The sequence below is a fragment of the Lissotriton vulgaris genome, chromosome 4_1 (assembly GCF_964263255.1).
Source record: "Lissotriton vulgaris chromosome 4_1, aLisVul1.2, whole genome shotgun sequence".
Classification (NCBI taxonomy): Eukaryota; Metazoa; Chordata; class Amphibia; order Caudata; family Salamandridae; genus Lissotriton; species Lissotriton vulgaris.
In genome coordinates this window covers 1,230,860,982-1,230,882,492 of record NC_141691.1, presented here as the reverse complement: position 1 = coordinate 1,230,882,492, position 21,511 = coordinate 1,230,860,982, and the positions used below count along the sequence as shown (strand labels likewise).

At 43.9% G+C, this 21,511-nt stretch overlaps 1 pseudogene; it reads right to left on the bottom strand.

The window, feature by feature from the left end:
• Positions 1-202: 202 nt before the first annotated feature.
• Positions 203-1,702, bottom strand: LOC147723083 (uncharacterized; annotated as a pseudogene).
• Positions 1,703-21,511: the final 19,809 nt, after the last annotated feature.

Sequence of the window (21,511 nt, the reverse complement as noted above, 5' to 3'; positions counted from 1 at the left end):
TGAGGCCTATAACACTCAAGCAGCAGGGCCTACGCAGGGTTCATGCTTAGCTAGTGATAAGAGTGTCCTAGGATAACTATGCAGTGAATTTTTCTCCCTCTGTTATTCCCCCCTCTGGTTCATTTTTGATCCAATCAAACATCATTAAACATCATACGAACTGCATACTTAGCTGGAGATGGGGGAAGTGGCCAGGGCGAGTTTATGAAGAAGTAGTTCCTAAATCCTCATCTAGTTCCTCTAATCTCTTACACATTGTCTCATAGAGATGTACCAAGTCTCTCCCTGAGAGAAGTGGTGGGCCACTATGTGCCGGGGCCTGGTACTGACTTTCAGAGGGGACCTGCCCTAAGTGAGAGTCAGGGATGGTACGCTCTGTGTTCAACACTGCTATCTCTACATCTTCCCCTTGTCCCCTGCGTATACCTGTGTGCACATCTGTGTAGTTCATCACAACTTTCTTAGACCTTAATCTTCTAACATAATGCAACATAATCTGTGTTCCGCAATACACAATTACAAGCACACATAATATAGCAATTATAAATTTTAGTACTGCAGATAGCCATGAAGGCATCCAGTCCAAGTTGGACCAATTACTTAAAACATCTGCTTTTGCACTTCCATCCTCAGGCATCTGTCTCCCCAAATTGTCCAAGTCCTCAATGGCCTTCGTCAGAGTTCTGTTATCCGCAGCATCGGCCAAAATGAAGACACAGCAGGGCGACTTTCCCATTCTGGCGCATCCACCACTATTCATCGCAATTAACTGGTCTAGAACATAGCGTTGTTCCAGAACGATGAGTCTCAAAGGTCGTAGTTCTTCTTCCACGGCGTTGAACCCATCACGGGTGTTGTTAACAAGCTGCATCAGTTCATATCTCGTTACTTGGAGCCATCGAGCATTGGCTTTGGTCTGGAACATGGGGATAACTCCCCCAAAGTAAAGTTCAGCTTTGTTGGAAATCTTCCGGAATCCCATGAAATGTATCATCTGAGGAGTACTTTTTGACTTCTCTTTTTCGGTGGTGGAGCAGGGTGACATCACCCGCCATTGGGTGTGCATGGATGTGGGAAATGTTCGCTGCTGGGACGACGAGATGCCATTCATGCATCGTCACGATGGAACAAAGTCCTTGCCATTGGGGAGGCAACTGCAGATACAATTTTTTTCTGCAGATCAATAGATGTCCATGAGGATGGATGTGCCGTACTTCAGGTTCGAATTAAAACTAGTGCTGTTGCAATTAGTATTCCGACCTACAGGAACCGTTCCATTACCTAGGAAGCAAAGGAGAGGAGACTTTAGCTTGTATGCTCTTTTCTGTTTGTATGGTGTACCCTCATTGGACGTGTATCTTCTAGTTTCCCTACCCCATATCTCAGCACACTCCCTCTCTATCTCCTCATTTATATTATATTTGTGCTCTTGTCCTACAGTTGTGCTACCTAAGGAGGCTGCCTTACATATTAAGTCATGTGGACCGTTCCACTTGTTGTTAAAATAAATGTTGGCCTTCAGGTGTAGAATTGGTCTCCACTGACAAGGGCATGTGTCATGGGTGTAGTTACAGCGGTGATGTTCAGGTGAGTGGCATTTCGATGGGGGTGTTGGGAAGGTGAAGTACCCTAGTTTCTTATAGTGACGTTCCCAAACCTGCATTATGTCGGCAGGTACTTTCATATCACGGTAAACCTCCATTCTCCTTTCAATTTCCAATGGATTAGTTATCACCCTAAATGTTACATACTTGTCATCCCACTCTGTGGTATTTACAAATGCATCATCCACTTTGGCTGAGTGGAGCTGTATCTGACCATGTATGCGGCAAAGAAACAGGTGTAAAAGACATTTGGCTGCGGGTGGTGGGACTTCTTTAGGAAAGATCAATTGATCTGCGCCTACAGCGTGTGGAATGTGAGAACATACAAAGCATGACTCATTTGTGACCTTTCTTCCAACCTCCCTCATGTCTCTATACCACATGTTATCTAACAGTACGTTGTGAATCTCATTATCCTCTGCACTCTCACTAGGGCGCTGGGAGTGGAAATCAGGCATAGAGTGCTGGTCGAAGGTGTAAACAACTGTGTCTTGGAGATTACTAACCCAGTCTGGAATTTGAAAAGCCTGTTCTTCCTTACGTTGGGTACACGATGTATATCTAACTGGCACTTTCGCGCGACTCATTCTAAATCTAAGACTTCTTTTATTTTGGCGGGATCGTCTTGGGGTACCTGGCACAGTGGGAGTCAAGATGATATCGAGTGTCAAGTCCCTTCCTGTAGGGTCAGCATGGGGTACAGAAGGTGTCAAGATAGGCACAGAGATGTCATAGCTACTACTGATGCTTATCCCAGTTTGCTTGTTACCAGGAAGTGTCTTGTGCATGGGAAGCTCTGGGGTCGTGACAAATTTAATATTGCTAGTAGCTCCTCTCTCTCTCTCTCTGATTGCACTGCTAACCAGTGGAATGCTGCTACTGAAGCTACAAACATAACAAAGAATATTATAGCAATTGTACATATCTTTTTCATTGAAAGCTTGACATGGAGGGTGGTTCTGTTGCTGTATCTCAGTCCGTAGGCCATCATACGATCTCCACATTCTTTATCTTGGATAGTTAGTTGGTACATGATGTCCTTCTCTCGGTCAATGTTCAAATCTGTGATGGTGCCGGGTGAATCCATTCCTTCCTGGCTGTTCGGACAGCTGTGGGTGAAAAGTCAATTTGCAAGTGTTCGCTGAATTTGAGGTCTCTCCTCTTCCGGACTGCTTCTTTTAAAAAGATGTGTGTCCCAAAGCAGATAGGAGGAAGTTCATCAGAGATAGGACCCTTGTTCTTTGTCTTCGATATCTGAATGGAAAGGAACTTTGGAGCACGCATTAGTGCACATAAATGAACAACAATTCATCGCTTAAAATATCAGAAGAGGGCCCAGTGTCTTGTTTTAAGTCTGGTGGAGAGAACAACCACATCTATTGATCTGTCAGCGACCAGCCGGTGAGATGTGATGTGATGATCAGAGCTGGGAGTGTTTCTAAGTGTAAACAGAGAAACGGAAAGGTAATATAGCCATTTCTTCCCAATTGTTGCACTTATCTTACTGATCTTGGCTTTGAGCAGTCCGTTGAGGCGCTCACCCGAACATTGTCGCAGTTGTTCAAAAATGATGTTTGAAAAATGTCTGCCACTGTCCCTGCGGGTCACTGCGAATGGCATCCAGTAATCCTCAGTGACATATGACCTCATGAAGTAGGAAGTTAGCTGCGGCCTTTGCGTCGTAATGGACACATGGTCCAACTTAAATCCACCGTCAATAAGGGCACACCACTACCATGATGTGTCTGTATTTTTGGCATCTGTCAATCATGTCTACATAGTTAATGTGGAGCTCTCTAAAAAGGACCCTGAAAAGGATACAAAGAGTTGTATCTGTTCATGTGCATTGGGGATGAACCACTTTGTTTGCAGAGTTGTGGCCATGATATCACGAGAGGCCTGTGTAGGAAGGTGCAACTGACTGAGTGCTATTTGCAGAAGGGCTTGTGGCATGACAGGCTTTCCTGTCATTGTCTGTCTGTAAACAAAATCTGAAGCATCCTGTTGTACTCCCCTCTCCTTCCACAACTTTTTTTTCTTCAGGTGGGGCACTTCTCTGTATCTCTCTAAGGTGCAGCTGTGCAATGAAATCATAGTGCTGTGTATTACCAATAGTGTATGGGCATGATGGATCTTCTTGCACTGTTGAGGGTATATTTTGGGCAAGCAGAATGGGGGGGGCACAGTCATTTTGTGCTGGGGATAGAGATGGTGCATGTCCGGGCCTTCTGGCTGCTGCTTTCAGATTCATAATTCTGATACACAACCACCTCTAAAATCCGCAACTCTACTTTCAAAAGGCCTCCCATTCTGACAACATTGTAATACTGAGCATTGCTTACTCCCTGCATACGTCCTATTATCATTGAAATCTACTTCATATCCGCATTCATTTGTACTTTCCTAGCACTGGGCATGTGTGAAGTAATAGCTGTACACAGCGGTGCATATCCGAAAGCGTATTCCTTATCTCCTCTTATCCATCTGAACATACATATTCCTTACTAACTGTTTTACCAAACTGTGTGGTCTTAGGCCACTCATTTCTCTTGCTCATTTCCACAGACCAACGTATTTTTACACATACATTTTCCTTTCTTATCAATCTTATTGTTCGCTGCCAACTACAGGAAGCCTTTTTCCTGTTTGGCTCTACGCCCAGAATATGCACTCGGCCAGGAAAGCTACTTGTGAACGTGGTCCAAAAATAAAAAAAAGAACCCTCAATTAGCTTTTCAATACTTTTTAATATCTGAAAACATGTGCTGTCTCTAATTGCAATATGAAATAAAGATGGCTTATTTGTAATGCACATGCTCACTCAGAATTGTATATTGATGATAAACAGCAGATCTTGATTGTCCCCAACTCAAGGTATTCCTTGAATCCACCTTAGAAGGATGAAATGCTCAATAGACCTAGCAGCACATGATCTTGTGACTACCAAGCCAAGGCTCTCACAAACCCAACCCATATTAATTATGTGTCATTGAAATATATTCTCATATTTAATTTGGCCATCAGATCATGTCCCAAGAGATTTACTGGGGACTGTGGTGTATAAAGTAGACGCTCCACAATACCTGTACCTCCTGTCTCTATTCGTACTTGTTCTGTGAAAGGGACCCTTAATATCGCTCCAGAGAAATCTAGTGTGTTTTCACTCTGGTTGGAAATGGGCAGTGCCCTCTCCTTGATACAGGGGAATATGGCACCTGTGTCAATCAAAAAACTATATGTGTCGTTGTTAATCATGACATTCACAACGGGGTCCTCTCTAATCTTTGTGAGACATGACAACAAGGGACACACTAGAGTTGTCTGTGGGCTATCCTAACTTGAATTGCCTCCAGCCTGGTCCTGCTAGATGGTGCCCGGTGAAACCGAATTGATGGGGGGCAGAATTGAAGCTCCCTGTGGTATCGGAGCTTGTGTCTGGGGCACCATTTTGTACACAGGCATGTGTTGCTGAGGTACCTGTTGTATCTGATGTGTTGTTACCTGTGTGTTACCTCCTTGTACATTTGAGGCACTTTGTGAGAAATTAGTGACAGTAGTCACTTGACTCACTGGTGTAGCTAGCCTAACTGCATCAAGAGTCTTTCTTTTCTTTAATTTCTGCTGTTCTAATCTAGCAGTTGTGTTCTCAATAGCTAATTGCCTTGTTTGTGACATTAGAGATCCGATGTCTGAGACATCTGGAAACTTTCGGCGCAGTTTGTTCCATAGCGCTGATCTTATTTTATTGAAAGGATCACCATCTAATTCTGAATTAGTGGTGCAAAGCCTTGTGTTGATGCGTGAAAACATATACTCTGCATCCTGTCCAATCAGGGAGGTGAGCAAACTTCTCACATCCCTAATAGCCAATGGCATACCTGAAGTGTAATTTTCAAAGGCTTGTATCCATTTTCCCGCACCCTCTGTGAGGGGTGGGAGTTCTTTCTTCAAATTTTCTTTTTCCATTAGGGACCAAGTTACTGAGGTAGGGGGTTCATTGACCTCTTGGGACAGCAGGGTAGTTGGTGTGTTACCCCTGTGGGTCTTGTGTGACAATACCTGCGTGCGTATTTCTGCCAAACCCTTAGGCCTTGGCGTATGTAGGTGTAGTTCCAATCGTCATTTCCTTCTTCCTGCAAGATACGTTCTTCAGCAGTGGCCATTTCATCTGGCTCAAAGGACCCGCTCTCGAGGCCAAACCTTCATTTTAGATGCATTAGCTTCTGTCCAGTCTGCCAATTTATCTGAGAATGGATTGACATACAGGTCACTCCCTTCTCCAAGTATTACTATCTCATTTGGCGTCAGACCATTGATCAGTGGCAGTCTTGGCCTGTCAAGGGTCATGTGGTGCAGTACTCCAGATCTGGTGGTGTGCAGACGTGCTGTACCTGATGCATCATATTCCTGTTGGACGTCATCCAGTCACCCATAGTTACCTAATACTGCAATACTGTCTATCTCTCTTCTTCTCTGCCTTCTCCTCTTTTCTGCCTGTTCGAACATTTTTGACAAATCCAAATTGTCTTGCTCTAGCTGTGGTCTCTCTAGTCTACGTGGTGTAACTACTGGAGGTGATGCCTGAGGCATAGGCGTAGGTGGTCGTGTCACCTGAGTGTTACGATCAATGATTGTAGACGGAGCTTGGGGCACACTTAAGTAGTTGGCTGTGAGAGAAGCTGCTGTGTTGATCTGTGGTGTGGCTACACTTTGTGCTTCCTGATGTAAGTCTATCCATGGCCCTTGCTGTGGCATGATAGTTGGGACCCCACCACTGTGTGGCTCTACCTCCTTCGCACCACTAGCTACTTCATTTGGTGCTTGTTGTTTCTTTTTACTTGATTGGCCCAAGTCACCCATCAGCTCAGTCATTCTATCCCCTATGCTGGCTAGGTATAATGACAGTTGCTGGAGTGTTGCTGTATTTCCTGTGGGGCTTCTTGAGTACTGTTTGTGTGACATGTCCCCTTCTTCTTTACCTGTTCTTTGGCATAGGTCACTTTCTGTCCTATTCCTGCTAATGTCTCCCTCAGTTACTACCTCAGAGGGATACTGTTCACTGTCTCTTTTTACTTCATTGAACTGTAGCAGGTGTTCTTCCTCTCTATTACGACCTGTGTTAAGGGGCTGCCACTCACTATACTGACTCTGTGTATTGCAATGCTGGTGGCTCGGGAATCGGAATGGGCCATAATGTCTTGTTCTTGTTCTTGGGGTATCGTGATCCTCAGTGAGGGATGTGGGTGCTGGGCAGTCAAGTCTGGGGAGTGGCATGTGGGAGCTGTGCTGTGAACCACCAGAGGCCTCATGGCTCTTTTTGTTTTCTTCCTGCTGGGGGCAGCAGAGTTGGACACTTGTCATTTTTATTGTCAATAGCGTGTCAATTTGACCTGGCATTCCTGATGCTGCGTCCTGCAGTACTGGGCTTTTGGAGCTTAGGGATAGCTGGCTTAATGTACTCTCTGGTGTACTATCTTGTGAATTATCTGAGATGTCTGGGGCTGAGGCATCATCATGGCCTATGGCTGCCTGGACATTTGATAAGAGTTCTATGTCAGTCTTTATACCCTGTCCTAGATCAATGTCATCTGCGTCATAGGCTGGTGGATGTGCTGTGGGTGTTGACATTATTCTTCTGTGTTGTGTGTAGGCTGGGGTAAGTGTGCAACACCACCGGGTGTTATTGTCAGCCTTACCTGCTGAAGTATGTTATGTCAATTCCTAGGGCTGAGATTAGTGTCAAAATGACTGTACATGTCAGGGTTCAGACAGACTCAGGGGATGGTGCTGTATCTTCAGAAAGGGCAACAACACAGCCGATCACTATGTGTACCGTGATCTGTAGTCTTGGGTCTTGTGTGGGCTTTCTGCTCATCTCCTAGAGTTGAGTTATCTTTGAGGTGGGCAATCTGTGGCAGTGAATGTGGCAATACTAATCTCCTTTTAACATGCAGCTTTGTAAATATACCCACATTTCTGGATAATGTGTTGTGGAAGGGTGTCTTTGTAATAGTTCTGTGAGACTTGGTGGTGGCTGCTGCAGCAGCTGGTCATGCAACTCGTGGGCGTGATGCTCACAACCTAGTGGAGTGAGGGTATCCTGTGAATCTCCCTGCCCCTCTGGGCAGCTGGTGCTTGGAGGAGGCGGTGTGAGTAACACTGGTGGGCGATATCAGGGCTTTCGCTATTTACTACACTACCTACTGACTGAAGTGTGAGTTGTGTGTTATCAGTGAGGGATGTATATGTTGGCACTGGGAGGCACAGTCTCACTAGATGCAATGTAGATGCCCTTATCTCAGTACCCCGTGTGAGTGGGATTCCTAACAAGTCCCACGCTCTAGATATTAAGGAAATTTCGCTTCTGTTAAATTTTCTATGAGTTTGTGCGCTAACGTTCTGCACTGATACAATTTTATTATCTAATATGTGTAGAACTACCTCAACTGGTTGTTGTCCATTGTAGCTCATCTGTACTTTCTTTGGTTATATGTACATATATGTACCGGACATCTGGCTGACCTCCTGTTAGTTATTTTCTGGGGTGGGGCCGTTTACCACAAGCTAATCACCCAATGCTTCTATAAGGATGGAATAAAATGCCTCTCTAATTTCTTTCTTTTCTGGACCATTGTAAATGCCTTCTGGGGTATTTTCAGGGAATTTCAGAGCAGTAGGATGGTTACCAAAACAAGCCTCAAGGACCTTGCCCTGCAAAGGGTTGAGAGGCCACAATGATGTTACAATAACAGGTATCTCTAGTCCCGGTATTGTCATAAAAACCTGCACGTGTATGGCGTGTGTCGTTTTGTATGTCCTATAATCATGTATCCTATTCATTTGTGTGGAATGCAGTTAAAAAAGAAAGAAACATTTCATGCTATACTAAATGACCCCCAGTCATCCAGAGAGTGCAGAGTACTTCTCTGTGTCCTCCCTCGTGAAGCCTTCAGTGCTCGTGGAGGGAGGGGCCGATCCTGAATGCCAAGTGTGCACTCAGGAGAGTAGCAGCATTAAAAAAAACAATATATCTGTGATAATTGTGGTGCTCAAAATGCTGTATCTTACAGAAACTCTTCAGTTATCAGTGGCAGATCAACACACATGGGGATACATAAAAATGCATTTACAATCTCCCTAGTTATTGAATCTCACTAACAACCCAGTCTTCAAATGATGTTCACAAAATATTTACAGCAGTATCTACTTAGTGGGCCCTTACCCTTAAGTGGTAGTATTGGTATTGGGCCAGGCAGCACAATGCACCACAATATATACAGAAGTCAATGTACACAGTTTATAATCAATCAAAGAATCAAAATAAACAATCACAGTGACCGTAGATATCATTAGTATGGTCTCTCTACAGTCAGCCTCTGTACCCGCTAGTGACTCCCAGCACAAATACCATGGAAAAGTAATAATCACACAAGAGTTTGTTCTATGAACCTAGAAAAGAAAAAGACCTCTATATATGTTTCAGAAAAGGGGGTGGTGATGAATAGAGTGTCTGAATTAAGCAGACCACTCTTACCCAGTCCAAAGATCAGGGCTTGATCCATCACCGTTATTTATCTCACTGCACCATCCCAGCTCAGAACCTGGCTATATGCAAATCAGTCTGTCCCTGGCCCAGTGCATCATGGGAACAGGGCAGACTAAACTACCAAGCCAATTCTTCACCAGAAAGGAGACAAGCTACCGGGGACCAGTTTCTGGCATTTCAGCCGTCTTCGGCCCGGCTTGCTTGAATCCTGATGGTGCAGTGAGAAAGGGACTCATGTCTGAGTATACCCTGCCACACCTATAGTGGCCAAAAACGATTCAGAAAAGGGGTGGTGATGAACAGAGTGTCTGAATTAAGCAGACCACTCTTACCCAGTCCAAAGATCAGGGCTTGATCCATCACCGTTATTTATCTCACTGCACCATCCCAGCTCAGAACCTGGCTATATGCAAATCAGTCTGTCCCTGGCCCAGTGCATCATGGGAACAGGGCAGACTAAACTACCAAGCCAATTCTTCACCAGAAAGGAGACAAGCTACCGGGGACCAGTTTCTGGCATTTCAGCCGTCTTCGGCCCGGCTTGCTTGAATCCTGATGGTGCAGTGAGAAAGGGACTCATGTCTGAGTATACCCTGCCACACCTATAGTGGCCAAAAACGATTCAGAAAAGGGGTGGTGATGAACAGAGTGTCTGAATTAAGCAGACCACTCTTACCCAGTCCAAAGATCAGGGCTTGATCCATCACCGTTATTTATCTCACTGCACCATCCCAGCTCAGAACCTGGCTATATGCAAATCAGTCTGTCCCTGGCCCAGTGCATCATGGGAACAGGGCAGACTAAACTACCAAGCCAATTCTTCACCAGAAAGGAGACAAGCTACCGGGGACCGGTTTCTGGCATTTCAGCCGTCTTCGGCCCGGCTTGCTTGAATCCTGATGGTGCAGTGAGAAAGGGACTCATGTCTGAGTATACCCTGCCACAACTATAGTGGCCAAAAACGATTCAGAAAAGGGGGTGGTGATGAACAGAGTGTCTGAATTAAGCAGACCACTCTTACCCAGTCCAAAGATCAGGGCTTGATCCATCACCGTTATTTATCTCATTGCACCATCCCAGCTCAGAACCTGGCTATATGCAAATCAGTCTGTCCCTGGCCCAGTGCATCATGGGAACAGGGCAGACTAAACTACCAAGCCAATTCTTCACCAGAAAGGAGACAAGCTACCGGGGACCGGTTTCTGGCATTTCAGCCATCTTCGGCCCGGCTTGCTTGAATCCTGATGGTGCAGTGAGAAAGGGACTCATGTCTGAGTATACCGTGGAAGGGTATACTCAGATGTGAGTCCCTTGCTCATTGCACCATCAGGATTCAAGCAAGCCAGGCCGAAGACGGCTGAAATGCCAGAAACCGGTCCCCGGAAGCTTGTTTCCTTCCCAGTATAAGAATTGGCTTGGTAGTCTGGTCTGCCCTGTTCCCATGATGCACTGGGCCAGGGACAGACTAATTTGCATGTAGCCAGGTTCTGAGCTGGGATGGTGCAGTGAGCTAAAAAACGGTGATGGATCAAGCCCTGATCTTTGGACTGGGTAAGAGTGGTCTGCTTAATTCAGACACTCTGTTCATCACCACCCCCTTTTCTGACTCTATATATGTTAGCACTAGATGCTAAGCAATAACATACAATTTTGTGATTGAAATTCCTAAAAATAAAAATCACCTACCCTCGTACCTTTGTATTGATAAAAGAAGAGCTAAATGCAAATACTTGTACTATTTGAATTTTTATATTACAAAAAATTGCGCACTGTGGCCACTGGAGTGCGTTAGAATGCTCCCTATACACGTGGTGTACACCGAAAAAAGTAAATAATAAGACACGTTTAACTGGCGAAAATACAATGGCTACAATGATAAATGTTTCCTGATCACACAGCAGGAATTTCCCTGATCACACAGCAGGGATAAGCGACATCTGAAAATACCGTTAGCTACGCGGATTTCAGATTAGCTTACTTCTCCATTAGTAATGAAATGGAGGCCCTCCCTTTACTTATACAGAGAGGCACACTGACATGAATAAATGCTGGAAAGGCGCTGCTCCAACCTTTCCCTTCTCTGTGCTGGTATAATCACAGAGGAACCCTTAAAACACTTCACATGAATAAATACTGGAAAGGAGCTGCTCCTACCTTTCCCTTCTCTGTGCTGGTATATTCACAGAGGAACCCTTAAACCACTTCACATGAGTAAATACTGGAAAGGCGCTGCTCCAATCTTTCCCTTCTCTATGCTGGTATATTCACAGAGAAACCCTTAAAACACTTCACATGAGTAAATACTGGAAAGGCGCTGCTCCAACCTTTCCCTTCCCTGTGCTGGTATATTCACAGAGGAACCCTTAAAACATTTCACTTGAATAAATACTGGAAAGGCGCTGCTCCAACCTTTCCCTTCTCTGTGCTGATATATTCACAGAGGAACCCTTAAAGCACTTCACATGAGTAAATGCTGGAAAGGCGCTGCTCCAATCTTTCCCTTCTCTGTGCTGGTATATTCACAGAGGACCCCTTAAAACACTTCACATGAGTTAATACTGGAAAGGCGCTGCTCCAACCTTTCCCTTCCCTGAATTATATAACAGGGGATCCCTTTAACCGCTAAATAAATGCTGAATAAAAAAGCTAAATGTAAAAAAAGCGTTACAAGATTACAGACACAATCCTAGGCCTAGCAATAACATGCAGCTATTTATAAAAAGAAAAACACGTAAATCACAGTAATGACCTAACTGTCAGGCTCAGTCTCCACTTAGCACACAATCCCTCCCTCTGCGCAAGATCAAATGGCGAAGTCAACAGACAGAGAGCATGGAAAAACAGGCGGGAGTACCGCTGCGTCACAATAATACACACCTCTCCTCCGCACCCAAGAGATAGAACAATAGCAGCGACGGGCAGTCAAATGATATGCTTACCCATGCTGTGTTCCTCCCAATGGTTCGGCCAGAGAGTGGCGCAGAATCGCTTAACAGCTCCGTACTTCCTCCTCTAATCCAGATGCATCCTGTTCAGTTAACTCTTGCCATCACGTCGAGGTCACCAAGATGTCGGAGGGAACATTAATTGTGGCAGGAGGGGTCACGGGGCCTGGCGCAGCAGCTCAAAAGCCGCGCTGGACAGACCGTGAGAGAGAACTAAGGGAAATGGGACACCTTAATTTGCACCGGGGTAGTCCTGGAACTCTTGCTCTAAAAACAGGAAAAAGCTGATATATGAGCCTTGGAGACTGTTTCTGAAAGTTGTACAAGTTTTATTAGAAGACACAGCTTCTAGAAATATTCAATAATAGCAGTTTGCATATTCACAGTACTGTTCACAGCTGCTATGAGAGAGGGAGACTATACATTAAGTACACTTGTGAGCTTTGAGGCAGATTGCATAGAAAAGCTTAAGCGCATATTATTGGAAACACTCACCACTGTATGTAAGTGAGATCCTGCAAGTACAAGTTAAACACCTTAAATGCAGTGGAGATAAAACAAGGTCAGAGAAAACATAACATTTCAAATAGTGAAATATAACTTTAAATGCAGAAAGGAAAAAGCATTTCATATAGCAGAATATACAATAGAGCATCAGGACCTAAGTACATGAAACAAGGTCTTCTCGAGTAACCCTTGGGAAAAGCTCCTGTCCGACACCCATGTGCAAACGAGGGGTAGTTCAACGATTTACGTGTTGACCTCCCTTTTATAGTGTTCAAACAATGAGACTGTAATCACGTCATATCATGCCATCTCGAACCACATATCCTTCTATCGCCTCTCACGCCCCTGCCTGGTGCCTTCCCATCATAAGTGTAAATGTGGCCCCGTCTCGTAATTGTGTGGCACATACGCCAGCCTAGACTGAGTTCCTGCCATCTTGACTGGAAGTTTGTCATTAATTAGAAATGTGTTAATATTGCTTTAAAGGATTCTATTCATGCGTTTATGTGCCAGTCTGAGATACTGATTTGCCACATTTATCCTCATTTATCGGACAGCTTGTGAAGTAGCTTGTGGTGGGAACTTCCCTTTTCCCCGTTCACAGCTGTTAGGTGGGGGGCTCGGGGTGTGTTGCAAGAATAAGAAGGAACTTGAACTTTAATGATCGTGAACCTAGCATACAGTGGGGTGGGGGCTATCTGAGCCTCACAGAGACGTGGAGCTGGGTGAAGCTTGGGTCAGACCTGCTTTCTGCTTCTGTTTAAGCTGAAAGAAAATGGCAGTGCTCAGGCCAACGTAACTGAGGCCTCTAACACTCAAGCAGCAGGGCCTACGCAGGGTTCATGCTTAGCTAGTGATAAGAGTGTCCTAGGATAACTATGCAGTGAATTTTTCTCCCTCTGTCAGAGTGCCATGGTTGATGGTCAGACTGACAATTGGCTTAATAAAAACTGTGCGCACTTTGAGCAATGTTCAGCTGATGATGCCAGGGCTTGTCCTGTGGTGTGCTGTACTCACTGGGGTGTGTGTGGTCAGTGCAGGTGACTAATGTTGGACTTGTTTTCCTAATTCTATCGAGATGCATCCATGGCCACAGGAGGGGACAGCGTCAAGGACCAGGAGTTGGAGGGACCCAGTGGCACGGAGGGCTAGGGGAGCCACACCGAGGAGTCCTTAGCACCAACCACCTCAGCTGAGGACCACAGCAGGTCGGAGGATGACTCCCTTGTGGAGGCGGGCATCAGCAGCCATCAAACCCCAGCTATTGAGGCTGTTCCTGCCACCACCACCATCACAACCCTCCCATCAGCTCCCATCCCAGAGGTCCGTGGAGGCTCCAGTGTTCAGAGCATGTCTCCTTCATGCCAGGCACTGTACCCCCTACCCCTGTGTCCCCTGCTGCCCCGAGTGTGTAGTCTTTGGACTTGCTTTAATAGATCCATGTAGGGCAGACATCAATGCTGAGTGTCCTCCATGCACACACCAGTCTGTTGACACAACTGGTGTTGTTCATGGAGGGCATGTCATTGGGCATGTCTGCCCTACAGAGGACTAATCAGTCCATGGCCTTCTCCATGACGGCAGCAGTGTCCCTCCTCCAACAGTCCCTCACCCCTCCCTCTGCCTCATCCACAATTCATAGCACCCGATCTGTCCCAAGCAAACACACCAGCACATTCACCCAAACCCACAGACACGAGCAGCACACAAACACACAAACCAATGTCTAAACGTGCATGCAAGCAATCTCAGGGGACTGATACAACACTGACAGGGGATGGTTTGCAAACTTACACACAGGCATCCACAACCACTCCACAGTCCTCCGATACCTGTTGGGATCCCTCTCATCTTACAATGCCTGATTGCCCACTAAGGGGTGCCCAATTCATGGGTAACTTTTTTATGGCACTGTGTCCACATCTTTGTCATTGTGGTTCAGCCCCCCTCATGTGTTGTGTAGTTGCCTGGGGATACTGAGACACACACAAACACATGTTGTGTCAGATGTGCAGTGTGAGGTTGCCTATTTGTGTTTGTGCATCTGCACCAGTGCATTGGTATTGCTGTTGTGGGCCATTGGCTGGATGTTGTTTGGGTGATTTTCCCTGCTGTCCCTGTGAGTCATATCTCATCATTCTGCACATTATCCGGGTTGTTAGGTCCCATTGCTGCCATAGAATTGGAGTTTGTGACCTGACACCTACAATCCACACAGGATGTATTGCTTTGTGTGTCTATTTTCGAAATGTGTGTATGCATTATGATGGTTACTTCTGCTTTTGTGTCATTGTAAACTGTATGCAATGTCAGCCCCCATGGGTGGTGCTTGTCTGCACATGGCCTAGAGTATGTTTTATTTTCACAGTACTGTTTGCCTCACCACATCTCTGTGGGTATGTGACACAACCACTACTTTGCCACAAAAGTGTTTTATGTGTTGGGACCAGGAATCATACATGCTGTTAGGCATTTGCAGCTTTTACTATGAAACTTACCTTTTGTTCACTGTGATGATTGGGGTTTTAGACCCCATTACCACAATGCTCAACATTTGCTGCAGTTTGGAACCCCACACTTAACTTTTGTTCTGCACAGTGATGGGGGATTGGAGCACATTGGCACAGTGCTATTGTGATGCTTGATTTGTGTAACCCACACTCAGTTTTTGGTCACACATATGATGGTAGTTACATTGTATGTTGGAAGTCATATTCACTGTTGTGGGCATTTGTCACAGACTACACACTGTTGTCATTATGTTAGGGGGGATGCATTTTGCTGACATACCTAATGTTGGTGTATGATGGATGGGTCGTGCATTACCCATCCTATGGGTGTGGTTGTTAATATTCATAGACACACAGCACCCTATGAGTGGGGGTAGCAGTGGTGATAGGCAACATGCCCCCTATGAGTGGGGGTGGCAGTAGTGATAGGCAACATACCCCGTATGAGTGGGGGTGGCAGTAGTGATAGGCAACATACCCCCTATGGGTGGGGGTGGCAATAGTGATAGGCAACATACTCCCTATGAGTGGGGGCGGCAGTAGTGATAGGCAACATACCCCCTTTCAGTGGGGGTGGCAGTAGTGATAGGCAACATACTCCCTATGGGTGGGTGTGGCAGTGGTGATAGGCAACATATTCCCTATCAGAAGGGGTGGCATTAGTGATAAGCAACATACCCCCTATGAGAAGGGGTGGCATTAGTGATAAGCAACATACCCCCTATGAGTGGGGGTGGCAGTTGGATAGGCAACTTACCCCCTATGAGTGGGGGTGGCAGTAGTGATAGGCAACATACCCCCTATGAGTGGGGGTGGCATTAGTGAAAGGCAACATACCCCCTATGAGTGGGAGTGCCATTAGAGATAAGCAACATATCCCCTGTGAATGGGGATGGCAGTAGTGATAGCCATGCAACCCCTATAGTGGCCTGTCGCTAGTGGACAGGATATGGACCCCCTGGATGTGTGTGACATTTGGCAGGTACGTGTCATTTGTTTGTGTGGTTGGGGTCTGACTAACCGTCTGCGCCGTCCGCGTCTGTTCCTGATACGGTCATAGATGTACAGTACTGGTGTGACCTGCGCGATGGGATTCATGATGTGTTCGTCTCGTACACGCTGCTTGTTGCTCCGTCTCGTACCCGATTGCCAGCTGGTCCCACTTGTAGCCATGGATTGTGTTCTGGCGTGAATCGTACCTGATATGCTGCTTTCCCGGATGATGTGACGTGCTGTACGTGGCGACCCGTTCAGTGCGTAGGAAGTACGCATCGTACTTGACCGCCCGGTAAATGCTATGTAAGTAGTCTTATGCGACTCGATTTGGCGTTTACGGATCCGGCTCATAGGGAAATTGTGGATGGAATCGGAATGTACGTGTCTGTCGGAATTTGGCACATTTCCATATCGTACTTCTTCGCCAGGAGGTTCAGGCTCCATGGAACGAATATGATGTAAGGTAAGGCCACAGACAGCTCTAAAGAGACTGATGTATGTGTATGAAAAATTGAGTCAATTTGTTTCCACGCTTGCAACCAAAATTGATAGTTGGTGGAACATTCAAATAAAATATGTTTAATATCAGAAACTGATGTCGAACAGGACCAACAAGACGATAAAGTGGTGCTATCAAATTTTTATAAAGAATAAGGCGTGATTAGAAGGCTGTTATAAAAAAAAAGACTGTTTGCGTTGTGTTGGCAGCACTTGACGTCTTGCAAATTTGGAGCCATAATTTGTTCCAGAAAGGAATAGGAAAGGAGGTGTGAAGATCTGCTTCCCATTGCAATTTGATGGTTGAATTTTGTCGATCAACAGGGGGAGTTGTAAGGTTGGTATATATATGAGAAGCAGTAGGAGCTGTTACAGTAATGGTGGTATAGGTGAAATAGGAAGAGGCAAAATGGGTAATGAATACAGTGAAAGATATGTGGTAGAAATAGAATAGATCATTGACTGAAATGTGTGTTGATATGAAAGAGGGAAGTGAAAGATGGATTTAGCCTGTAAAAAAGAGATAGGTGAGTGGTTATGCATCAATTGATGAGTCCATAATAAACCTTTATCTCTCCAGACTTTCCAAAAGATAGTTTTATTATTAATTTAATGAATGTATTATACCAGATCGAGTGATCTAGTGGTGAAAGAGAAGAAATGTAAAATTAATGTAATATTCTGCAAGCATTTTTGAAAATAGGAAGAGACATGCAAGAAGGGTGTTGAGTAAAGGAGAAATATTGTAAAAAGAGAAAGGTTGAGTGAAAGATAACTCCAATTCTGATCATAAGGGAGATGGGATTGTGTGTGGGTCATCTTGAAAATGTGTTGACTGTTTTAAAAAGAAAGCATTTTAATAGGACTGAAAATGTGGAAAAATTAACTCCTCTTTGCCGCTTTTGCCTTTGCAATTTTTATAAAGATGTACAATGCTTTTCATTATTCCGTAAGAATGCAGTGAGAATAGAATACATTTTTTTTTAAAGTAGAGGTGAGAAGATTAATTGGAATAGCTGAAAGATAGAAAAGAATGATGGAGACAGATAAAAAAGAATGATGGGGCGTAACATCATCTTAATAGAATCTAACCTACCCCAAGAGGAGTAAAATAGCGTATTTCATTGAGAAGAACGGTTGGTGAAAGTTGAAAGTAAAGTAGTAGTGTTGAGTTATATGGTGTCTTTTATAGAAATAGTGAAGCAAAGGCCCAAATATTGAATTTTTGTTGGGCTCCAAAGAAATCCTGAAGGGCAGAAACTGTGTTTGATACACAATGTATTAAGTGGAAGGATTTCACATTTGTCAGAATTATAGTTTATAACCTGAAAGTGAGGCAAACGTGGAAACTGCATTTAAAAAGGGTTGTAACGAAGAATTAGTAGAGGCAATTTACAAAAAAATATCATCAGCATAGAATGAAAATGTACATTATTTATCTTCATATCTGAATCCTTGTATTGCACTATTTTGCTGAATTTTAGATAGAAAAGGTTTGACAGCGAGACTAAAAAGAAGAGGCCATAGGAGAAAGCCTTGTCGTACACTTCTGTGTAAAAGACAAGGAGAAGAGATTAGGCCATTGACAAATATAGATGCGGAAGGGGAAGAATATAAAAGAGAGACTAAGTTGATTAACTTTTCCCCAAAACCAAACCATGAAAGCATAGAGAATAAACATTTCCAGTGTATCCGATCGAAAGCTTTCTAAGCATCCAAGGAAATGGCTGCTAAAGAATGTTTATAAGCTTTAGATTTGCTCAGAACATTTAAGAAAAGCCTGGTATTATCAGAGAATTGTCTACCTTTAACAAAACCAGCTTGTTCATGACCAAATTAAATTGAGGAGAAGAGGATCAAGGCGTACACCAGAATCTTGGCAAAAATCTTATAACCAGAATTGAATTAGGAAATCATTTTTGCGTCACTTTTGATCTTTACTATATTTGGCATATTAAGGCTTCTCGAAATGTCCTGGTAGCAGAAATTGGAGGAAGTAAAGAAAGTAAATACTCAATGAGGCAACATACCCCCTATGAGCGGGGGTGGCATTAGTTAAAGGCAACATACCCCCTATGAGTGGGGGTGCCATTAGAGATAGGCAACATATCCCCTGTGAATGGGGATGGCAGTAGTGATAGCCATGCAACCCCTATAGTGGCCTGTCGCTAGTGGACAGGATATGGACCCCCTGGATGTGTGTGACATTTGGCAGGTACGTGTCATTTGTTTGTGTGGTTGGGGTCTGACTAACCGTCTGCGCCGTCCGCGTCTGTTCCTGATACGGTCATAGATGTACAGTACTGGTGTGACCTGTGCGATGGGATTCATGATGTGTTCGTCTCGTGCACGCTGCTTGTTGCTCCGTCTCGTACCCGATTGCTAGCTGGTCCATCTCGTAGCCATGGATTGTGTTCTGGCGTGAATCGTACCTGATATGCTGCTTTCCCGGATGATGTGACGTGCTGTACGTGGCGACCCGTTCAGTGCGTAGGAAGTACGCATCGTACTTGACCGCCCGGTAAATGCTATGCAAGTAGTCTTATGCAACTCGATTTGGTGTTTACGGATCCGGCTCATAGGGAAATTGTGGATGGAATCGGAACGTACGTGTCTGTCGGAATTTGGCACATTTCCATATCGTACTTCTTCGCCAGGAGGTTCAGGCTCCATGGAACGAATATGATGTAAGGTAAGGCCACAGACAGCTCTAAAGAGACTGATGTATGTGTATGAAAAATTGATTCAATTTGTTTCCACGCTTGCAACCAAAATTGATAGTTGGTGGAACATTCAAATAAAATATGTTTAATATCAGAAACTGATGTCGAACAGGACCAACAAGATGATAAAGCGGTGCTATCAAATTTTTATAAAGAATAAGGAGTGATTAGAAGGCGGTTATAAAAAAAAAAGACTGTTTGCGTTGTGTTGGCAGCACTTGACGTCTTGCAAATTTGGAGCCATAATTTGTTCCAGAAAGGAATAGGAAAGGAGGTGTGAAGATCTGCTTCCCATTGCAATTTGATGTTTGAGTTTTGTCGATCAACAGGGGGAGTTGTAAGGTTGGTATATATATGAGAAGCAGTAGGAGCTGTTACAGTAATGGTGGTATAGGTGAAATAGGAAGAGGCAAAATGGGTAATGAATACAGTGAAAGATATGTGGTAGAAATAGAATAGATCATTGACTGAAATGTGTGTTGATATGAAAGAGGGAAGTGAAAGATGGATTTAGCCTGTAAAAAAGAGATAGGTGAGTGGTTATGCATCAATTGATGAGTCCATAATAAACCTTTATCTCTCCAGACTTTCCAAAAGATAGTTTTATTATTAATTTATTGAATGCATTATACCAGATCGAGTGATCTAGTGGTGAAAGAGAAGAAATATAAAATTAATGTAATATTCTGCAAGCATTTTTGAAAATAGGAAGAGACATGCAAGAAGGGTGTTGAGTAAAGGAGAAATATTGTAAAAAGAGAAAGGTTGAGTGAAAGATAACTCCAATTCTGATCATAAGGGAGATGGGATTGTGTGTGGGTCATCTTGAAAATGTGTTGACTGTTTTAAAAAGAAAGCATTTTAATAGGACTGAAAATGTGGAAAAATTAACTCCTCTTTGCCGCTTTTGCCTTTGCAATTTTTATAAAGATGTACAATGCTTTTCATTATTCCGTAAGAATGCAGTGAGAATAGAATACATTTTTTTTTAAAGTAGAGGTGAGAAGATTAATTGGAATAGCTGAAAGATAGAAAAGAATGATGGAGACAGATAAAAAAGAATGATGGGGCGTAACATCATCTTAATAGAATCTAACCTACCCCAAGAGGAGTAAAATAGCGTATTTCATTGAGAAGAACGGTTGGTGAAAGTTGAAAGTAAAGTAGTAGTGTTGAGTTATATGGTGTCTTTTATAGAAATAGTGAAGCAAAGGCCCAAATATTGAATTTTTGTTGGGCTCCAAAGAAATCCTGAAGGGCAGAAACTGTGTTTGATACACAATGTATTAAGTGGAAGGATTTCACATTTGTCAGAATTATAGTTTATAACCTGAAAGTGAGGCAAACGTGGAAACTGCATTTAAAAAGGGTTGTAACGAAGAATTAGTAGAGGCAATTTACAAAAAAATATCATCAGCATAGAATGAAAATGTACATTATTTATCTTCATATCTGAATCCTTGTATTGCACTATTTTGCTGAATTTTAGATAGAAAAGGTCTGACAGCGAGACTAAAAAGAAGAGGCCATAGGAGAAAGCCTTGTCGTACACTTCTGTGTAAAAGACAAGGAGAAGAGATTAGGCCATTGACAAATATAGATGCGGAAGGGGAAGAATATAAAAGAGAGACTAAGTTGATTAACTTTTCCCCAAAACCAAACCATGAAAGCATAGAGAATAAACATTTCCAGTGTATCCGATCGAAAGCTTTCTAAGCATCCAAGGAAATGGCTGCTAAAGAATGTTTATAAGCTTTAGATTTGCTCAGAACATTTAAGAAAAGCCTGGTATTATCAGAGAATTGTCTACCTTTAACAAAACCAGCTTGTTCATGACCAAATTAAATTGAGGAGAAGAGGATCAAGGCGTACACCAGAATCTTGGCAAAAATCTTATAACCAGAATTGAATTAGGAAATCATTTTTGCGTCACTTTTGATCTTTACTATATTTGGCATATTAAGGCTTCTCGAAATGTCCTGGTAGCAGAAATTGGAGGAAGTAAAGAAAGTAAATACTCAATGAGGCAACATACCCCCTATGAGTGGGGGTGGCATTAGTTAAAGGCAACATACCCCCTATGAGTGGGGGTGCCATTAGAGATAGGCAACATATCCCCTGTGAATGGGGATGGCAGTAGTGATAGCCATGCAACCCCTATAGTGGCCTGTCGCTAGTGGAC